Raw genomic sequence first — 5501 nt, 5'->3', positions numbered from 1 at the left:
GAGAGAATATTAATAAGAGGCATATTAATGTCTAATAATAGACATTAATTAGAGACAATTTATATAATCTGTCAATTTTAAACAATGAACACAACAATCAGCGCTGGCTAACAATGAGAGGCTGGCTAACAACAACTCTTTGCTAATAAAAAAGAGCATTAGCATTATTACTAGCATAGCAACAGCTCATTGTTTTCATTTTTTTTGTAATTTTCACAAAAATTGCACAGGTTTTTTTTTTTAAAAGAGCAGATCAGTTTCAACAGATATTCATGTTGACTTGATGAAGCCACGAAATTTGTTGCGTTTCCTGCTGCAAGACAAAATTGATCACCAGCATTATATATACTGTATGTATAAAATAACTTATTTCATTATCCATTCTTTACACTAACACCCACCCTCGGATTATCTGCATACTTGCCTACTTGTTGACATTATATATTGTCGTCCATTGTTTATACATGCATGTATTTTTTCATCTATACATGAGCTAATAAAGCTGAGATTCTGATATTAAGAAGCAGGTAAATGTGCTTGGTAAGAGGTAGAAAAACGCATGAATGCTCTCAGAAGTGGACTCTCCTCTCAATCAGGGGAGAGGTGTAGGAGTGTACAGCTGTCACTCATCCACAGCACCTGGATGTAGCCCCGCCTTCAATAATTCAGGAAAATGGAGAGGAGAAATGGACTGTCCCCATTAGGAGCCACCTGTCCGTCACGGACCTGTCACACAGCAGGACGCCGGTTCACTCACATTTACGCTGCATCACGTTTAAATCCAAAGACTGTAATTATTAATTAGCAGCTCTCGCGGTTGGTGAAAGTATCAATCCAAAACTTTTCCTACCTGTTCAAACACAACAAATACTCATGTTCAAGGAAGAAGAAACAACATGTGTCCATCAGATGTTTGCGACTCATTTTATATTACAGAGATCACACCAAAAGGGGAAACTGCGGGAGATTAAAAGAGAGAGAAAAGTAAAGGTGGAATGACAGGTGCGGAAAAGGGAGGCCTGAATAATTCAGTGAGTGGTCTGGCAAGATTTCATCTCTCTGTTATCACTGTCTTCACCTTTCCTGCCCCTGCTGCTTTTAACTTCCCTTCCCATGCTGCGGTGTTGAATATGGCACCAGTAGTGTATTGTTTTTATTCACATTTTTACATGTTTCTATTATTATAATTAGTCTAATTTTAGTCATTTGTACTATTTTTTGTATGTAGCAATGTTCTGACCTTTTGTCAAACACTCTCATACTTTCGCCTTTTTTTTCTGAGGAAATTGCAAAATAAGCACAAACTTGATGATCCATTTTTAAAAATGTAATATTCACAGAAGTTGAACTGTTCACTGTGATTCATACTGTGATTGCAGCGTCTCTGTTTTTTTTTTCTTTACCATATTTGGCATTAGGGATGTGCAGAGGGCCCAGTATATGTATTTGTATTTGTATTCGAATAAAAATGGAAAGAGGCTTAAATATCCTGTTTTTGTTTTTAATACACCTCTAATTTTAGCAAATTAAAGTGTTAGAATAAGTTCATTTGACATGTTTTTTTTTTAAATCCCGAAAACAAATAATTTTTCAAATAAATGTATGAAACAAATATTCGTATAAAACCCACTATTTGTGCTTTGCCGAATAATGTATTTATACTCGGACACACCCCTATTTGGCATGTTCTTTTACTATGGTTGCAAATAATATCTGTGAAAAAGTGGCTGAATTTACCCAGTTAATAAAACTGTCTATATACTGTATGTATGTATTTTTGACATGTTGTTATACTGTATGAATGTGGACGATGATAATACTGATACTGTTAAATCAATGGGGACCAAAAGATTCACCCAAGAGACTTTTTTTTTGTTTTTATTTTGTCAAATTTTGTTATAGTTCTTGTGTACAAGCATTTTAATTTTACCATTTTGTTCCATTGTGACAGCCATCAACAGATGTTCTTCTTCATAGTTTTCACTGATGAAATGAACACCGTATGTCCACATTTAGACTGACATTAGCTCTGCATGAAAAAATGAAGCCCTCTCTGTCATTTGTGGTGTAGTGGGGGTATCAGTGCAGAGACCTCCGGCAAAATGCAGGGTCATCTGGCAAAAAAAAGTTGAATCGGGCTCAACTTTTGCTGCAACACAACACGACTTCATCCAGCAAAGGCGATGCATTAGCCGATCGCAGATATGCAAGCGCACATCCAATCCAATCCAATCCACTTTATTTATATAGCACGATTTTAACAAACACAAGGTTTCCAAAGTGCTGCACAGCAAGATCCCTTGTAGATTACCTTTTGTAACATGAATGTTGTGTTACTGCTGTTTACCTCGCTATTGTTGTGACGAAAGATAAAATAATTACCACCATGCTAACTCTCCAGAGTTGTAAAATCCTGTCTGTAATGGTGCAGACACACTGGATGTCAAATCGACGGATCCCGTTCATTTTCTATGGAGAGCAGGAGATCTGGCCACATGGTGCATGATGGATACGGCACAGCATGTTGACGGACCAACAGCCATATTTGAATTTGCATGATCACAACTCAACCTCAACTTCATGCAAATGAGGTCCCTCCAGTGCAACCCAAAACTCAAACTATCAAACTAAGCAATGATGATCAAATATGAATAAAGATTCTGTTACTATATTGCCTATTTTACACCTCAAAAGTTTTCAGAAACATATTCAGTTTACTGTTTAACTGTAAAATGAGAAAGTCTGTGACATCATGTTGAAAACGGCAGAGCAAAAACCAAGCAGCGCCCAACTCGAAGTACGTCACCCACCAGCAGTGGTCCGGTGCATCCAGACGTGTTGTCGTTGGATTCGGTGTCTGAATCCCTGCTAATGTTTGGATGCTAATGTTTGCTTGTCTTGGTCTTGATTTCCAACAAACACGATTGGTATTATTGGTTCACAGGTAGGAAGTCACAGAGGAATCACATCCTGTCACTGCAGTAGTGACTCCTACTGGTAGGTCAGGATGTCAACACCTCTGCATCATAGATAAGGACTGCAGCACAGAGGGGTCTGGAGCTTCTGAACTGGGGGAGAAACAGGTGTAAAAATGCAAAGAAATTTTGAAAGAAAAAGACTATTAGCTAAGACCTGCAGCTAACTGTATGTCAAATGATCAAATATACTCTTCACTCTTGGAAATTGCTCTCACAACGTTAAATCTGGACTGTGTTCAGTTTCTGTTACCCTTGCTTACAGAAAGAGGTCAAGAAAAATATTTTTGGCACAACACACTTTACAGCTAATAACACCGACACACAAAAAAAACGCCATTTATGTCACTCACTCTGATGTAAACATTATACTTTGCCAAGAAGCTGCTGCATGTTAAATTAGCTGAAAGCAGCAGAAAAGATATTTTACAAAAGAAAGTGACACATTTTACTGGACGGTTATACAATGTTTACTTCAGGATGATTTATGAGGATGTATATTAGTGGGATATTTAAAACTGAGATCATGCAGCAGAGGCTAAAGAGGCTTGAAATGGTTTAACTCTCAACACTCCACACGTTATAGAAGAGTCAGATTATTTCAGCAGCTGCAGAAACGTGTTAACTAACCATTTAGACGTATCAGATGAATAAATCTTTTCCACCGTTTTATCTTTCCGCTAATTTTGGCCTATTTGCTCTCTTCTTTCTTTTCTTCCTCTCCTTCCTCCGCCTTGTCTTTCCCCTCGTCACGTCTTTCTCCTGTGTGTTTAATCCTTGCTGACTGTACATTTCCTCATCAAGAGTTGATACTCACTGGCTCACACACACACACACACACAGACAACATAGATTTTTAGTCTCGGTGGACTTTGAGGCACAGCACAATAGGCATCATGGGAAATAAACTCCTAATTGGAGGCAGGAAGAAAGAAATCCCGGTGACGCGTTGATGACACCGACGCAGTTTAAATCTTTGTTGTTGTTTAGAACGAGCACGAGAAAGAAAAAAAAAAGTACATGTGGTTAAGAGTCGTTGTATGAAGCTGCTGAATAAAGATAGATGAAGAGAAGAAGAGTGAAAGAAACAATAAACAGATAAAACAAAAGGGACAGGAAGCCTCAGGGAGGATATTAATGACGTGCACACGGGTCTCGTCGTTACCTGCAGGAGGTGAGAAGGAGCATGAAAGTAGAGTTTAGTGGGAAATGTTACTTCTGCAACCAAGGACAGATTTGAGCGGTGTCAACGTTTGTCAGAATTTTTTTTTTTAACAGAGTTGTAAATTAAATCGCTAGTGGCCCAAAACCTTTGCACAACATCTCCAGCTTTAGCACAAGTCACCAGATATGATCCGTGATGCTTCGTTATAGGCACAGGCATGAGAGGACTGAACCTGCAGAAAGTCAGACTGCTCAGCTACGGTTTACCAAGAAATAGTTAACACCGATATGGCTGCAAGATCCGTCGCTGTTTCACCGTCTACTGGAGGCGTTTCAGAAGCAGAGCGTCTGTTCTTCAGCAGACACGTTTCTAATATATCAAAGTTGTTTTTCAAGCATATTGAATTCAAATTTTCAGCTCATTAGTTATTAAATGTGGTAACAGATGCCTTGTGGCTCTAACTTTCTCTGTGATCAGTCATATTAAATGTCAGTATAGCTGATCTCAAAGCAGAGCTTCTGTATTTCTGTTCGTGGTCATAAAATAATGATTTTTAACAGATTTTAACAGGATTCAACAGTTTGTTAATTACTACTGGTTCACAGGTAGTATTTATGATTTGTGATCAAATGTCACACGACATCAGCCTGCAGAAACAGAACAATATGTAACTGAGATAGAGTGTGAAAATCGGCTGAATTATAACAGAGTATATGGGATCACGGAGAGCAGGAGATTGAACAGACGTTCCCAACAAGACTGTCTCCCTTCCTTCCTTCTCTTGGTTCATCATTTCAAACATGAAAACCTATTGATTGTTTGTCATGACTTGTTCCTTTGGACATTGTGGGTAACATATTAACTAGTGAGCTTTAGAGGTGTTTGTAGGCACGTTTTTTACTTTGGACATGCTAGCAGCCATGCTAGCAGTTTCCCTTTGCCTCCAGTCTTTATGCTCAGACCACGTTCTGACTCCAGCTCTGTACTTTACACAGAAACATGAGATTGATATCCATCTGAACATCTATATGTCAGAAAGAAAGCAGTGTTGAATGATTTAAGTTTACCACAACTCTAGTATACTAGTCCTCTCAATAAAAATATGCTTGAGTTGACATTTTATCTACTTTGGTACCTTCTGGTGGTGAACTTGGATATTTCAAACTTTGAGGAGTCGACCAAGATCGACCCGACATGCTGTTAGTTTTGGTTTATGTGAGGCTAAAGGAGATCAGGATACACTATGATGAGTTTTCTACACATTATTTCAACTAGCGAGAAGCCGACAATCATCCAAAGACCAAACATTCACTGCTGGAGCTTGAACTAAGACACACGTGTGAAGTGTGTCTCTAAACGTG

General features: G+C 38.4%; 1 long non-coding RNA gene across 1 annotated transcript; it reads right to left on the bottom strand.

Annotated features, from left to right (window-relative positions):
- Positions 1-2219: 2219 nt before the first annotated feature.
- On the bottom strand, positions 2220-3803 carry LOC121899936. The gene is made up of 2 exons (XR_006096827.1): positions 3606-3803; positions 2220-3068 (listed from the first exon to the last, which is right to left on the bottom strand). It is a non-coding gene; the product is annotated as an uncharacterized LOC121899936 (long non-coding RNA).
- Between the last annotated feature and the right edge of the window lie 1698 nt (positions 3804-5501).

Source organism: Thunnus maccoyii, chromosome 7, assembly GCF_910596095.1.
Source record: "Thunnus maccoyii chromosome 7, fThuMac1.1, whole genome shotgun sequence".
Lineage (NCBI taxonomy): Eukaryota > Metazoa > Chordata > Actinopteri > Scombriformes > Scombridae > Thunnus > Thunnus maccoyii.
The sequence above is the reverse complement of the archived record's forward strand: the minus strand, read 5'-3'. Positions and strand labels throughout refer to the sequence as shown.